This window comes from Bos javanicus, chromosome 16, assembly GCF_032452875.1.
Source record: "Bos javanicus breed banteng chromosome 16, ARS-OSU_banteng_1.0, whole genome shotgun sequence".
NCBI classification, from domain to species: domain Eukaryota; kingdom Metazoa; phylum Chordata; class Mammalia; order Artiodactyla; family Bovidae; genus Bos; species Bos javanicus.
This window is the reverse complement of record NC_083883.1, coordinates 1,308,692-1,326,054: the sequence shown is the minus strand read 5'-3', so window position 1 is coordinate 1,326,054 and position 17,363 is coordinate 1,308,692. Positions and strand designations below refer to the sequence as shown.

General features: G+C 37.3%; 1 pseudogene; it reads left to right on the top strand.

Annotated features, from left to right (window-relative positions):
• Positions 1-12,324: 12,324 nt before the first annotated feature.
• LOC133228270 (olfactory receptor 10AG1-like) lies at positions 12,325-13,574 on the top strand (annotated as a pseudogene).
• Positions 13,575-17,363: the final 3,789 nt, after the last annotated feature.

Genomic DNA, 17,363 nt, shown 5'->3' with positions numbered 1-17,363 from the left:
CACCACAGTTCAAAAGCATCAATTCTTTGGCACTCAGCCTTCTTCACAGCCCAACTCTCACATCCATACATGACCACTGGAAAAACCATAGCCTTGACTAGACGAACCTTTGTTGGCAAAGTAATGTCTCTGCTTTTGAATATGTTATCTAGGTTGGTCATAACCTTCCTTCCAAGGAGTAAGCGTCTTTTAATTTCATGGCTGCATTCACCATCTGTAGTGATTTTGAAGCCCAGAAAAACAAAGTCTGACACTGTTTCCACTGTTTCCCCATCTATTTCCCATGAAGTGGTGGGACCGGATGCCATGATCTTCGTTTTCTGAATGTTGAGCTTTAAGCCAACTTTTTCACTCTCCACTTTCACTTTCATCAAGAGGCTTTTTAGTTCCTCTTCACTTTCTGCCATAAGGGTGGTGTCACCTGCATACCTGAAGTTATTGATATTTCTCCCAGCAATCTTGATTCCAGCTTGTGTTTCTTCCAGTCCAGCGTTTCTCATGATGTACTCTGCATATAAGTTAAATAAACAGGGTGACAATATACAGCCTTGATGAACTCCTTTTCCTATTTGGAACCAGTCTGTTGTTCTATGTCCAGTTCTAACTGTTGCTTCCTGACCTGCATACAGATTTCTCAAGAGGCAGATCAGGTGGTCTGGTATTCCCATCTCTTTCAGAATTTTCCACAGTTTATTGTGATCCACACAGTCAAAGGCTTTGGCATAGTCAATAAAGTAGAAATAGATGTTTTTCTGGAACTCTCTTGCTTTTTCCATGATCCAGCGGACATTGGCAATTTGATCTCTGGTTCCTCTGCCTTTTCTGAAACCAGCTTGAACATCAGGAAGTTCACGGTTCACATATGGCTGAAGCCTGGCTTGGCGAATTTTGAGCATTACTTTACTAGCGTGTGAGATGAGTGCAGTTGTGCGGTAGTTTGAGCATTCTTTGGCATTGCCTTTCTTTGGGATTGGAATGAAAACTGACCTTTTCCAGTCCTGTGGCCACTGCTGAGTTTTCCAAATTTGCTGGCATATTGAGTGCAGCACTTTCACAGCATCATCTTTCAGGATTTGGAATAGTTCAACTAGAATTCTATCACTTCCACTAGCTTTGTTCGTAGTGATGCTTTCTAAGGCCCACTTGACTTCACATTCCAGGATGTCTGGCTCTAGGTCAGTGATCATACCATTGTGATTATCTGGGTCGTGAGGATCTTTTTTGTACAGTTCTTCTGTGTATTCTTGCCATCTCTTCTTAATATCTTCTGCTTCTGTTAGGTCCATACTATTTCTGTCCTTTATCGAGCCCATCTTTGCATGACATGTTCCTTTGGTATCTCTGATTTTCTTGAAGAGATCACTAGTCTTTCCCATTCTGTTGTTTTCCTCTATTTCTTTGCATTGATCACTGAAGAAGGCTTTCTTATCTCTTCTTGCTATTCTTTGAAACTCTGCATTCAAATGTTTATATCTTTCCTTTTCTCCCTTGCTTTTCACTTCTCTTCTTTTCACAGCTATTTGTAAGGCCTCCCCAGACAGCCATTTTGCTTTTTTGCATTTCTTTTCTATGGGAATTGTCTTGATCCCTGTCTCCTGTACAATGTCACGAACCTCATTCCATAGTTCATCAGGCACTCTATCAGATCTAGGCCCTTAAATCCTATTTCTCACTTCCATTGTATAATCATAAGGGATTTGATTTAGGTCATACCTGAATGGTCTAGTTGTTTTCCCTACTTTCTTCAATTGAAGTCTGAATTTGGCAACAAGGAGTTCATGGTCTGAGCCACAGTCAGCTCCTGGTGTTGTTTTTGCTGACTGTATAGAGCTTTTCCATCTTTGGCTGCAAAGAATATAATCAATCTGATTTCAGTGTTGACCATCTGGTGATGTCCAAGTGTAGAGTCTTCTCTTGTGTTGTTGGAAGAGGGTGTTTGTTATGACCAGTGCATTTTCTTGGCAAAACGCTATTAGTCTTTGCCCTGCTTCATTCTGTATTCCAAGGCCAAATTTGCCTGTTACTCCAGGTGTTTCTTGACTTCCTACTTTTGCATTCCTGTCCCCTATAATGAAAAGGACATCTTTTTTGGGTGTTAGTTCTAAAAGGTCTTGTAGGTCTGCATAGAACCATTCAACTTCAGCTTCTTGAGCATTACTGGTTGGGGCATAGACTTGGATTACTGTGGTATTGAATGGTTTGCCTTGGAAACGAACAGAGATCATTCTGTCCTTTTTGAGATTGCATCCAAGTACTGCATTTCGGACTCTTTTGTTGACCATGAGGGCCACTCCATTTCTTCTGAGGGATTCCTGCCCGCAGTAGTAGATATAATGGTCATCTGACTTAAATTCACCCATTCCAGTCCATTTGAGTTCGCTGATTCCTAGAATGTCGACATTCACTCTTGCCATCTCTTGTTTGACCACTTCCAATTTGCCTTGATTCATGGACCTGACATTCCAGGTTCCTATGCAATATTGCTCTTTACAGCATTGGACCCTGCTTCTATCACCAGTCACGTCTACAGCTGGGTGTTGTTTTTGCTTTGGCTCTATCCCTTCATTCTTTCTGGAGTTATTTCTCCACTGATCTCCAGTAGCATATTGGGCACCCACTGACCTGGGGAGTTTCTCTTTCAGTATCCTATCATTTTGCCTTTTCACACTGTTCATGGGGTTCTTAAGGCAAGAATACTGAAGTGGTTTGCCATTCCCTTATCCAGTGGAATATAGCTATATATAGCTATACTATATAAAATAAAATTACTATAGAAAATAAAAATAAAAATTTCTGATTTCACTCTTTTCACAGAGAGAACATCAAACACACACACACACAACCAAGAAGCACATCTCACTTCAGTGATAACACTGGTTCTTTTCAATTTTTCTGTATTCCCAGTGTCTGAGTGTTTCTCTTTGTAATATTTTCCTTTTTTATGTGATTATCCTGGTGAGAAGCAACAACAATACTTTTATAATCAGAGCTGACCAGACTCTCAAATTCCCATGTGTTTTTTCCTCAGTAACTTTTCCTTCCTAGAAATCTAGAATATTCATAAATTTCACAGTCAGTATATATATATATATATATATATATATATATATATATATTTGCATGCACTACAAAGATATATTTTATTTGTATTCTTGGGGACACAGAATACTTGGTCTTGACAGTTATGGCCCGTGACTGCTATGTAGCCAACTGTAACTTCCACAACTTCCCCTACTTATAAACCAAGAGCTCTGTATTCAGCTGATGACGCTTGGCTCTTGGATCAGTGGTGTTACAGTCAGGATAAGGCAAACATGCCAGATTTTCCCTCTGTCATTTTTGGATCTAACTACAAGCTGGCCTGTGGCGATGTTTTTCTGAATGAGATGTCAGTCCCTGTAGTTGTACCATTAGTGAATCGTTTATCATGATCTCTTTTCAGTTGACACTTGGCTCCTACAGTAAAATCACTTCTCCATCCTGTGTTGCCATCAGCAACAGGATGAGCTAAAGTTTTCTCCACCTGCTCACCTCACATCATGCATGTGCACTAAATTGCTTCGGTTGTGCCCAACTCTCTGCAACCCAGTGGACTGTAGCCCAGCCGGCTCCTCTGTCCACAGGATTCTCCAGGCAGGAACACTGGAATGGGATGCTGTGCCCTTCTCCAAGGGATCTTCCCTACCCAGGGATCGAACCTGTGTCTCTTACATCTCCTGCATTGGCAGGTAGGTTCTTTACCATTAGCGCCACCTGGGAAGACCCGTAGTTGAGCCTTTATTTTGTGGACCCAGAACCATTACATATTTATGACATGATTCCAACATTTTTACAGGAAAGATTTTTTTCTGCTTTCTATCCCATGTTACCCTGATGTTAATCTCATGACATATACTCTAAGGAATAAGGATGTCACAGCAGCCTTGAGAAAATGACTGCATTAATGTTTAACATCCACTGCTTTGAGCTAGTGATCTTTCCCCCCACTTAGTTCTGCAGTTATCTTAATCAGACATTATTTGAAATTTTGCTTCCTGTATTAATATAAGTTGATTATCCTCATTATCCTGCCATTTTATACTTAACTTTCTGATATCAGGATTATCTCCCTAGTGCTTGTATTTATAAGAAATTATTTTTTTTGCTGATCTCATTTAATGGACTAGTCTCTGTCAGCAAAAATTCACTGCTTATTTGATTTGTTGTTGTTCAGTTGGTAAGTCATGTCCGACTCTGTGTCTTCATGGACCGTAGCATGCCAGGCTCCTCAGTCCTCCACTATGTCTGGAATTTGCTCAGCTTCATGTCCATTGAGTCAGTGATACGATTAATATCCAAGTGTCTCATCCTCTGCTGTCCTCCATTTTGCCTTCATCTTTACTAGCATCAGGGTCTTTTACATTGAGTTGGCTCTCTGCATCAGGTGGCCAAAGTACTAAAACAATATAATATATTTTATCTATCAATTGGCCTCCCAATATTTTCATCCAAAATTTATAATATATATTCTATTTTGTCTCCCTCTGTATTGTTACAACTTACTTAAAACCAAAAGATTTCAGCTAGCAAAGATTAGTGCATATGGAAAGCTTTAGAAAATATTTGTTGAATGACTATAGAACGTGGGCACAGTTGAATAAGCAAAAGTTCATACTGCAGAAAATGTAGAAAAGATGGCATTTTAATAAATTATATTAATTTAATTAATAATGGTGCATAAAAAGAGAGCTTGACCCTCACTTCACAAAATTTATTTTAAAATGTAATCTCAGATAATTTGTAAACTTAAGTAAAATGCATAACAATGAGTCTTTTCCAAGATAATGTTTATTAACTTCATGACGGTACGAGAAAATTGTTTTTGATAAAATTATTAATCATAATGTAAACATTAATCTGTTGCACTTCCTGGACTAAGAAATACTGGTATTCAGAGTGAAGTTTTTCAACATAAAATGTTTAAATACACTATAGTTAAAGGAGTGCTCTAAATCAAAAGCATCAAACATTCAGGAGAAAAATTGACAACAGACTTAAAGATGTACTTCACAAGACAGAATAATCTAAATGCCCAGAAAAAAGAAGGAAATAACCCATTAGCAACCAGTAAAAGCAAATTAAAACCAGATTAAAATACTATGGAGAACAGTGTGGAGATTCCTTAAAAAGCTGGAAATAGAACTACCTTATGATCCAGCAATCCCACTGCTGGGCATACACACTGAGGAAACCAGAATTGAAAGAGACACGTGTACCCCAATGTTCATCGCAGCACTGTTTATAATAGCCAGGACATGGAAGCAACCTAGATGTCCATCAACAGACGAATGGATAAGAAAGCTGTGGTACGTATACACAATGGAGTATTACTCAACCATTAAAAAGAATACATTTGAATCAGTTCTAATGAGATGGATGAAACTGGAACCTATTATACGGAGTGAAGTAAGCCAGAAAGAAAAACACCAATACAGTATACTAACGCATATATATGGAATTTAGAAAGATGGTAACAATAACCCTGTGTACGAGACAGCAAAAGAGACACTGATGTATAGATCAGTCTTATGGACTCTGTGGGAGAGGGAGAGGATGGGGAGATTTGGGAGAATGGCATTGAAACATGTATAATATCATATATGAAACGAGTTGCCAGTCCAGGTTCGATGCACGATACTGGATGCTTGGGGCTGGTGCACTGGGACAACCCAGAGGGAGGGTATGGGGAGGGAGGAGGGAGGAGGGTTCAGGATGGGGAACACAGGTATACCTGTGGCAGATTCATTTTGGTATATGGCAAAACTAATACAATATTGTAAATTTTAAAAATAAAATAAAATTAAAAAAAATCAAATGAAGTCTATGACACATTCATTACAAGGAAGAAATAAACAAAGATTCACCCTATCACATACATAAAGGACATGGAGTAATGAAAGCTCTCCCCTGATGCTGGTGTGTGAATTGTACAGCATATTAACACACAACCTGCCTTTATCAAGAAAAGCTTACCCTTAGCCATGTACTGGAAGAAATGTGTGGACATGTGTGCCAAGGCACACATCTGAGAATGCTCATTTCACATCATAATGTCAAATCTTTATCAAACTCGAATTGATCATACCTATATACATAATTCCATTTCTTAAATTGTATTTAAAAAAATTGTATTTAATGAGCATATTCTATCATGGAAAAAAGCATAATACTCTTTCTTACTTTGGGCTATGCTTTTATTTTTTTTATGAAACTAGTTTAGAAAAATGAATTACCTTTTTTTATAAAAAAGTAGTAATCAAGCAACAAAAATATGATTCAAGACTGGTGATGTTACAGAATTGCTTTGAAAAATAAATCAACATCTTTATAAAAGGACATACTTAAAGCCAAGTTTAATTTTCCAACCTCTAAAACAATTAAAAACAAATAACTTTCATTTGTGGTTAAGAGGCACTGGGTTACAATAAGCCAGTTTACTTTCAAGCACTAGAAATTTTTGATAAATTATACAACATATTTTAGAGATATCATATAACTGTGGGAGAAAAAAGAATAGATGACAATATCGAAATCAAGGCTCATTAAGTCATAAAATATTCACACTTTTTCAAGCACAAATTTGTTGCAATACCATGCCACTGCATATCTTAGTATGTGTGCATGCTTACTGATTAATTCAAAGAGTGAGCACAATTGTGACATTGGACAATTGGATATTCCTCTCCACACATACATAATGCATAGGAAAATGTCTCAGATTTTTAACATTGTATCATTGTTCAGATTACAATTTACTTATTATTTTTTTTCTACAAATGAAGCTGTTGTCTGTAGTTGAAGGAATAATTTTCTTCTGTGAATTGTTAATTCATCTGTTTTACTCATTTTTAAAATTTATACCTTGGACTTTTCCTCTGTATTAAAGGAGCCAAGATCACTTTATTTGAAATCAGTTGTAACAATTTTTCCCATTATATTAATTATATTAGATACTTATGGGGTTTGCTATGTTTTAGCATCTAGAATCATTTATTTTTACACAGTTTTGTGTGTGTGTGTCCTGCATTCTAAATTTTAATGAGTTAAACTTTCCTTACTCCAAAATTATAAAACCCATTTCTTAGAATAATGTCATCATTTCACTCTAAAATACACAAAATTGTGTATCATTTAGGGTTTATCTTGCTGTGGGATAGTTATCAAAAATACATATACTGTTTTTTTCCCTCTGAGGCTGCCCAGTTGTCCGAATAACAGTTATTTTAAATGCCCACGCCTTACCAATTTAGTAGGCTATTTTAGTCAGTGACAAATGTTCATGTATATTTGAGCCTTTTCTGGAATTTCTATTCTATTCCATCAGAAGGCTTCTTTATTTACGCATGATACTGCGCTGAGCTGTGCTCAGTCGCTCAGCTGTGTCGGACGCTTTGTCAGACGCCATGGACGATAGCCCGCCAGGCTCCCCTGGCCTCTCCTGCCTTCGTAGGCAGATTCTTTACCACTGAGCCACCTGAGAAGCCCATGCATAATACTGCACTCTGCAAATCACGAGGTCTTGTAACTCCTTCCCAGCACTAGCTATTTCTTGGATGAGCCCCTGCAGGAGCTCAGCCTGGCTGGCCTCTCACTCCCCTTCTGTCCTTTATCACATCTGGTCCCTGTGAGAAGCCTGTCCCACCAGCCACTACTCATGGGCCTTCCGTGATATTTGCCGTGAGGCTCCTGATACGTTTTAATTAACCTTCCAAATCACTCGCACTGTCACATTACTATATGTGTTCCCTCTTGTAAATATTTTCTCTTCATAATCATAAACCTTGCTGCTGCTGCTGCTGCTGCTAAGTCACTTCAGTCATGTTCGACTCTGTGCGACCCCATAGACCGCAGCCCACCAGGCTCCTCCCTCCCTGGGATTCTCCAGGCAAGAACACTGGAGTGGGTTGCCATTTCCTTCTCCAGTGCATGAAAGTGAAAAGTGAAAGGGAAGTTGCTCAGTCGTGTCCGACTATTCGCTACCCCATGGACTGCAGCCCACCAGGCTCCTCCTTCCACGGGATTTTCCAGACAAGAGTACTGGAGTGGGGTGCCATTGCCTTCTCCAAATCATAAACCTTAAGAAACCACTATTTACTAAATAATTGGAACCAATATGGAGAAGGAAATGGCACCCCACTCCAGTGTTCTTGCCTGGAGAGTCCTGTTGACAGAGGAACCTGGTGGGCTGCCATCTAAGGGGTCGCACAGAGTGGGACAGACTGAAGTGACTTAGCAGCAGCAGCAGCAGGAACAAATATCCAATTTTGGGGGTCATGAGAAACTGGCTCTAAGCTAAGATTTTTAAACAATCTTTCTGTTGGAGAAATTTCTCCACAGTTGAAACATATAACTCACAAACTTTTTGCTTAGCATCTTTCCTATGATCTCAGTTGGACTTATTCCAGATTCTCATTTTATTGTAACTAGAATCTGGAAGTATTCACACCTTGAACATGTAAAATAAATTTGGGGAAAATTGGTGGTAGGCTGCAAAAGAGAGGAAAAATTTTCTCCTACTATGATTAATCTTGGGTTAAATTTTAAAATTTTGATATATGTTTAATACATTCATCAGCTAAATCTCAGGCTGCTGAAGAGATCAATAACACACTAATTTTGCACATAAAAATGTTTACCATCAGAATATGTATTATAACTATTACACAGATCTGTCCTCTAACTAGGAGTCAAGAAACATATCATACAGAGACTCTGCATAATGCATTCATAATAGTTAAGAATTGGATGCATGTGTGTTTTGGATCAACCCAAATAATGCTGTGTGAGTGTGCATGCCCTGTTATGTATGCCTCTGTAGCCCACCAGGCTCCTCTGTCCATGGAATTCTCCCGGCAAGGATTCTGGAGTGGGTTGCCATTTCCTACTCCAGGTGAATTTCCTGACCCAGGGATCAAACCTGTGTCTCTTGCATCTGCTGCATTGGCCTCTTGTATCTCCTGCATTGGCAGGCCAATTCTTTACCAACTGTACCACCTGGGGAGCCCACAAATAATATTACTTAGCACCCTGTTCACATCTAAGAAATAAAATGCTCTGTGTCCTCTATTCCCTGGAGAGGCTGAAGAAAAAAATATTCTGAGTACAGTGAGAGCTATCTGGGAAAATTTTAAAAAAACGCAAGTCAGAAAATATGTAAATTATAAATTTTAATATGGTAGCAAATGTTTTGGTTCATTAAAGCAACTTCTATATATTTCTTATTCTATTAAAATTTGCAATTAAATAATAATAATAAATAATGGTACTGAGTGCCTTTGAAATGTCAAAAAATGTAATAATTAAAGTCTAGGTATAGATGATATTAAAGAAAACTTCATTTGAGTCAACACATTGTATCAAAAAAGTTATAATGGTTACTCAGTTTGATATTATAATAAGAGATTTAAAATGACATCACACATAAAGTTACAACCATTGGGGAATTCAAAGAACAACTATTTTGAAGAAAGAAACTTTTAGAATTCAGGATTTATAAAATAATAAAGATACCTTTAAGTCCAACATAGTTTTTAAATTATTTGCAAGGATTATGTTGCTAATTTTTATCAGATATACAAATATACTTGAAATATACCTTGTTCTACTCTTGAAAAATTCAAACTCAAATCTTACCTATTTCATGTCATACAAGATTTGATCGCCAAAAAGTCATATCTGTACAATTAGAAATTGTGTTTTATATAGCACTGGAAATAATTTTATTCAAGTAATGGGTGAAATTGCTCATACTAAATGTTTTTATTCATAAAATGATAAAAGATTAAAATTCTATTATTTTGTTTGTTAATCTTTTCTCTTTTTCAGATTGACAATTTTAAAAGTGTCTGTTTCTTTTCTCAATTTCAGAATCAAATAATGAACACCATATTAAGTAAACAAGCATTTCCTAAGTTCTATATTGTTCCCAAGTAGGAAAATAGTCTCAGTACTTCAATCCCAGATCATGTAATATCAGTGGGAAAATAAAAGGTAAATCAAAGAAATGAGCCAAATTGGAGCACTATGTGCTACAAAGTTGTGTGTGTTCTCCTTATTAGTTCTACAGAGTGGAGGTGATAATATTATTGAAATTATTGGCAGAAAATTCTTGGAGAACTCACATCTAAGAGTCTGGGATTTTTATATCACTGTGATGATTGTTTTAATATCTTATTTCATTCCTTCATTAACCATGTGATACAAAGTCAAGGTAAATTAGAGAGTAGTTTTTCCTAGTGGTAAGAGAGAGAGTGAAATTTAGAAGAATAAAATTTAGTTTTTAATGACAAAAATAATAGCTAGCTTTTGAATAGACTTTCTATGAATGCCAAAACATCTTTAATTCACTTTACATGTATCAAATGAGTTGATTCATATAGGAATCTTAACTGTTGGTACCACTGTTAGTCAGTTTTGCAGCCAAGTGATCTATGGCACAGGGAGATTAAGCAATTCACATTGTCACAAAGCAGGCAAGTGAAGCCGATTCAATTGCAGGCCATCTTGTCAGGATTGTATTTTTTGTCCATGACACTATATTTAGACTATGCTTGCATGGAAAAACTCAAAACATAAAAGATGGGGAAATGAGAAGCAAGGCTGGGAGTCATGTTGAGTCAAGTGATGCCTGGAGTGTAATATTTAAGGAGGCAGTCACTTTAACAATGTACAATGCAGAGTCAGCCCTGAAACTCTGAGATTCTGTACTAGAGGAGTCTCATTCCTTATTTAGCTAAGACCGTATTCTACTCCTGGCTCTGATGAAAGGAAAAAAATGCAAAAATGTAATCATCAACAAGTAACTCAATAACTCTACCAAAAACAGTTTTTCTAGGGAGTGTGTTACAACCCTGGCAACTAAAGATTTAAGAACATTGTACCATATTAATAATTATAATTATAGGACCATAACTTATACATAAACATATTAAAAGTGATAGGTAATTTTATCAATAATATCATATTTAATTAAAATAAGAAAGCAAAGAAAATTTAAACACTTAATATAACAGATGATAAATAACGGAGTTAGGATTCAAACTTAAGTATGATTTAAAAAATAGGCACTGATTCGCAATCACAAAACCAATGTGCAAATGATCAATGTATCCATCAGTGCTAAATCTCAATATCCTAGCTCAAGAAAAGTGAATTTAAAAACTGCTATCTGAATTATTATTATTTTCTGAGGAACAACAAAGACGTCAGAGAGGCACACAGAACACGGGGTAGAGCATGACAGGAAGTATCTCACACAGCTGGTGAACACAGTCCAGGTGACCCCTGTTTTCCCAGAGTGACCCTCTTAATTGCTTCTATCTGTATCTATTCCCACACAACTTTTCCAGAGTAAAACCCCCTGATAGCCCCCACATAGTATCTTACTGAAATATATGTATTTTATTCCCCTATGTACAATTAAGTAAAATATTCTCTCATTTTTGTATATAAGAACATGTATGATCAAGATCATCAAGTGATGGGAGGGAAATGAAGAGTTGAAATATGTAGTTGAAAATATATAAGGAAGATAATTTCTGTTATATTAATAGTTCTACTGAAGTATGTAAAGAAAAATTATAGAGAAATACAATAAAATTGCCAAAAATGTAAATGTTTAAGGGAATTCCCTAGAAGTCCAATGATTAAGACTCTGTACTTTCACTTCAGTCTGGTTGAGGTACTAAGATCCCATAAGTCATGAGACACGGCCACAAAATACTGTAAGTATTTAAAACTGAGATAACATAGCAAGACTGTGGGTGTATCTTCAATGATTATCAATTTGTCCAATGTCTGTGCTGATCAGGGCATTTGGTGCTTCCCTGGTGGCTCAGCTGATAAATAATCCACCTGCAATGCGGGAGACCTGGGTTTGATCCCCAGGTGGGGAAGATCCCCTGGAGAGGAGAATGACAGCCCATTCCAGTATTCTTGCCTAGGAAATCCTATGGACAGTGAAGCCTGGTGGGCTACAGTCCATGGGATCACAGAGTCAGACAAGACTGAACGACTAACACTTTAACTTTTTTGACTTCGGACTGTATTCGGAAAGAGTGCCCTAAAAGATATTTCAAGGGAGAGTGTATGGTGATAACACATGGATTATAAACTGAGAAAGGAGAAATGCATAAATAATACATTATTAAATTAGAAATAATTGCATTGATCATGGAAATCAATCTGGATATCCTGATACAATTTATAAAACAGGCACTGACCCCTGTTTTTTATTTTTTTATTTTAAAAATAAAAAGCAGATAATACATTTCTGCCTTTTCACAGATGCAACACCATGAAAAAGTACCAGAAGGTAATCTCACTAAATAGATGGAATTTGTTCTCCTGATCTTTGCTGATGTTCCTCATCTTCAGGGGTTTTTATTTGGACTGTTCTTACTCATCTATATAATAATCTTAATGGGCAATGGCATCATATTTCTGATAACAAAACTAGACCCTGGTCTCCAGACCTCCGTGAATTTTTTCCTTGGCAATTTTTCCCTTTTGGAAATCTGCTATGTGCCTGTTACGCTCCCCAGAATGCTCACGAGTCTTTGGACACAAAGAAGAACGATTTCTTTAGTTGCTTGTGCCACACAAATGTGCTTCATTCTTATACTTGGGGCCACCGAGTGCGTCCTTCTGGCCGTGATGGCCCATGATCGCTACGCGGCCATTTGTAGCCCTTTGCATTATCCTCTAGTCATGAACTGCTGCTACTGCTGCTAAGTCGCTTCAGTCGTGTCTGACTCTGTGCGACCCCATAGATGGCAGCCCACCAGGCTCCCCCGACCCTGGGATTCTCCAGGCAAGAACACTGGAGTGGATTGCCATTTCCTTCTCCAATGCAGGAAAGTGAAAAGTGAAAGGGAAGTCGCTCTGTCGTGTCCGACTCTTCGCTACCCCATGGACTGCAGCCCACGAGGCTTCTCCGTCCATGGGGTTTTCCAGGCAAGAGTGCTGGAGTGGGATGCCATTGCCTTCTCAGAGTCATGAACTACAGGGTGTGTATCCAGCTAGTGGCTGGCTCCTGAATCGGTGGAATCCCAATCCAAATAGGCCAGACAGGCCAGATTTTCTCTCTGCCCTTTTGTGATTCTAACCTCATCAACCACTTCTTCTGTGACATCCCTCCCATACTCAAGCTGGCCTGTGGGGACACTTTTCTGAATGAAATGTTGGTCTTCACAGTTTCTGCACTGTTTGTTTTGGTTCCATTTCTGTTGATACTTGTCTCTTATGGCAAAATCATCTCCACAGTCCTTAAATTGCCATCAGCTACAAGTCGCGGCAAAGCCTTTTCCACCTGCTCCTCTCATCTTACAGTTGTGGCGTTGTTCTTTGGATCAGGCCTTGTCACATATTTAAGACCCAGGACCCAAGGCTCAGCAGGAACTGACAAAGTACTTTCTCTCTTCTACCTGATTGTGACGCCTGTGTTTAACCCCATGATATACAGTCTAAGGAACAAGGATGTCATGATGGCACTGAGACAATGGCCATGCAAATACCTTAATTCATTGAAAAACTGACTTGTATTTCAGAAGTTGATTTCTTATATATTTGTTATAAATTTTCAATATTTATCTTAAACTCAATTTATCTGTCTATAAAGTGGTAATTATTACCAAAATAAAAATTACTTGTAACACTGAGAAACCTTTCTGTCTCCAGTTATACAGTTGTGTATGGGTCAACAAATAGCAAATCATTCACTTGGGAATTCTATAACCTTATTGTGAAATGTTCTCTTGTAGTAAGAACTTTAGACAAGAATTGCTGTAATAGGCCTAGTTGTAATACAGGCTGTTATATCACTTATTTGAAAGCATATTATTCAGTTCCATAGAGTTGTCACAGAAATTTTTAAAACTAAGTTAGTAATGGGCATTAATTAAAATGTTATGTATAGTTTGGCCGGCAATTATTCTACAGAGAAATCATTTCTTAGAGTGAAAAGTGCCTCTCATTGGGAATGTAGTTTAATAGATGATGTTGTACAATGATATTAGTAATTATTAGGCATCATTTATGTGTATATAAGATTAAATAATAATATGATTTGTTGATTTGATAAAAGATATTATTGAAATCTTTACATATAATAAGATGAGCTTGGAAAAAGTGATGGGAATATTCACAAGTCATGGTTTTTTTTAATATATTTTCCTAGAGATGATAGTGAGGATAGGAAAGTTAGGGGAAAAGGGAAAGGATTTAAATTTTTGTAAAAGTAAGTATCTGCTATAAAAGCACAAGTATTGTACACCTTAAACCTTACATACATACACATATTAGAAACAGTCAATACAAAAATAATTATCATTAATTACGGAAATCACAGGGTAAATCATTCTATTTTCCCCTTTGTTTTATTAAAATTGTGCAGTTTATTACAATAAGCTTGTGCTATTCAGGTAATCAAAATAACAATTTGTATTCATTCTGGACAAGGAAAATCACAATGATTACTTGTGTGTGCTATTTCTGTAGTTTTATAATTTTCAAAATTCCATATATATGTATAATAATCCTTCCTATAGACAGGCAACAGATCATTGCAGAAATATGACCTGTAACCAGTACTCAAAGTTAAAAAATATGATGAAGCTTGAACTGTTGCTTTTAAAGTTTATTCCCATAAAAATATATGTCAGTTTTGTCACATTTCTATGGAGCTGGCTATTTCCAGATGGATAGGGAGGTGCAATACCACTTTCCCCTTGGGAGAAAGCAACCAGATGACATGTGACCAATTCTGATAATAAAGTGAAGAAGGAAAAACCAACTCTTAGAACCAAGTAAACAATAAGTCACCAAGATTCTCAGATAATATAGCCATCACAATCTACTAAAATCTAATGGGAATGATTGAATACAGGGGAGATTAAGAGAAAGAGAACTATACTAACAGCAACAACAAAATTCCAAGAAAATTTCTAGGCAGAAGTTGGATAAATCCTGAAACTATCATATGTTGAAAAGATTGAGACAGAAATTAAGAAATCCTCTCTTTTTGCTCTCCCTCCTGCCCGATTAAAAAAAAAAAAAACTTTTTTAGAGAGAAGAAATAACTAGCGGGCGGTGGGCAACATTTAAAAATATTGATAGATCAAACAGATGTGACTTGATCTCTCTCCTTTTATAGAGAAGAGCAAATAAGAGTGATGTCTTGGAGCATTATGACTTTTTTGGGTAGCTACTAAAGTTCCACAAGCTAAAAATGTCAGTGGACAGCTTCAGAAAGTATTTTCTCTTTGGCTTGGCAACTAACAAACCATATCTAAACTAGTTACCACATTCAGTGGTAATAGCTTGCCAAAAATCTGTATCTGTATCACTTGTTTTTAAAACACAATGAATGTGTGCAAATACTACCACTGCTTTGTAAATTATGCTGCTGCTGCTAAGTCGCTTCAGTGGTGTCCGACTCTGTGGGACCTCATAGATGGCAGCCCACCAAGCTCCCCCGTACCTGGGATTCTCCAGGCAAGAACACTGGAGTGGGTTGCCATTTCCTTCTCCAATTATAAATTATCTTTATTATAAATATCTTTATTAGCAAGATAGTCTTTTGTTACTACTTTGCATTGTACTATTTCCAGAGCAAGTCACTTTTAATTCTGAGAAACTAAGCACACACAATTTTATTATTTAGAAACATGAAAACAGATATTCATTTACATAGGTATACATGCTTGTCTGTGTGTGTACTTTAGGAGAATATTGCTCTTGTGGACTGAAGTCAACTGACAACGAAGGATGGGAAGGTCAATAATATGTGCAAAATCTTTCCAAGATTAATAGCCTGATTCGGGGAAAGTGAAAAGTGAATATGTCTTCATTGTGCACCTGGATTGTATTAATAGCTATGGATTCTTTGCTGGAAAAGAATTTCAGGGAATAATGGTAGACATCTTCTCTTTCTTTCCTTCTTTTAAAGGTATCTGCGTATTTATATTTATATAGGTATCATACGTAAAATTGTTTCTTGGAATAGTGTTTTGCTATATGTCGATAGCAAAAGTGTTTTGCTTTATATCGATAAAGCAAAAGTGTTTTGCTTTATATCGATAAACTATTTCTTTAGCTGTGACATGAAAGCATGTAAGCTTATTTCACTATCATATAATTAGTATAGAGAACATATATAGAAAAAGACTAGTAGAATTGGAAGATAAAGAGAAGGTGAACATATGGTCTAAGGGAAGAATTGGAAAAAAATAAATTATGAAGCAAACTTTTAGAGAGATAATGTTGAAGTTTCAAAAAGGAAGATGATTGAGCTTTGCCATAATAAGCTTTACACACAAAAGATATACATATTTATATATGTACATTTATATTTTGTGTTTAAAGCATTTAGATAGATGATAGATACATCTATCTATCTAGTTTGTGTTTGTGCATGCAGAAACACAGATGCGAACTTTTCTAGGTGGATTCATTGAAGTAATTATATTTAGAATGATTAAGGTTATCATATATGGCCTTCCCCAGTGGCTCAGCAGTAAAGAATCTGCCTGAAGTGCAGGAGCTGCAGGAGACGTGGCTTTGATCCCTTGATTGGGAAGATACCTTGGAGAAGGGCATGGCAACACATTCCAGTATTCTTGCCAGGAGAATCACATAGATAGAGGAACCTGGCTGGCTACAGTCCATAGGGTGGCACAAGCAGACACAACTGAAGTGACTTAGCATGCACACACAAGGTTGTCACATATTTATATTTTTGTTGCTATGCAGTTGTTCAGTTGTGTTCGACTCTTTGTGACCCTATGGACTGCAGCATGGACTTCCCTGTCCTTCATCATCTCCCGGAGGTTGTTCAAACTCATGTCCATAGAACTGGTGATGCCATCCAACCATCCTGTCCTCTGTCGTCCCCTTCTCCTCCCATCTTCAATCTTTCCCAGCATCAGGGTCTTTTCTAATGAGTTGGCTCTTTGCATCAGGTGGCCAAAGTATTGGAGCTTTAGCTTCAGCATCAGTCCCTCCAATGAATATTCAGGACTGATTTTCTGTCAGATGGACTGGCTTGATATTCTTGCAGTCCAAGCTACTCTCAAGAGTCTTCTCCAACACCACAGTTTAAAAGCATCAATTCTTCGGCTCTCAGCCTTCCTTATAAAGGGTATCTTTGAGGGTCATTATTCTGTGACAGCCGGAGAAGGCAATGGCACCCCACTGCAGTTACTCTTGCCTGGAAAATCCCATGGATGGAGGAGCCTGGTAGGCTGCAGTCCATGGGGTCTCTAAGCGACTTCACTTTCACTTTTCACTTTCATGCATTGGAGAAGGAAATGGCAAGCCACTCCAGT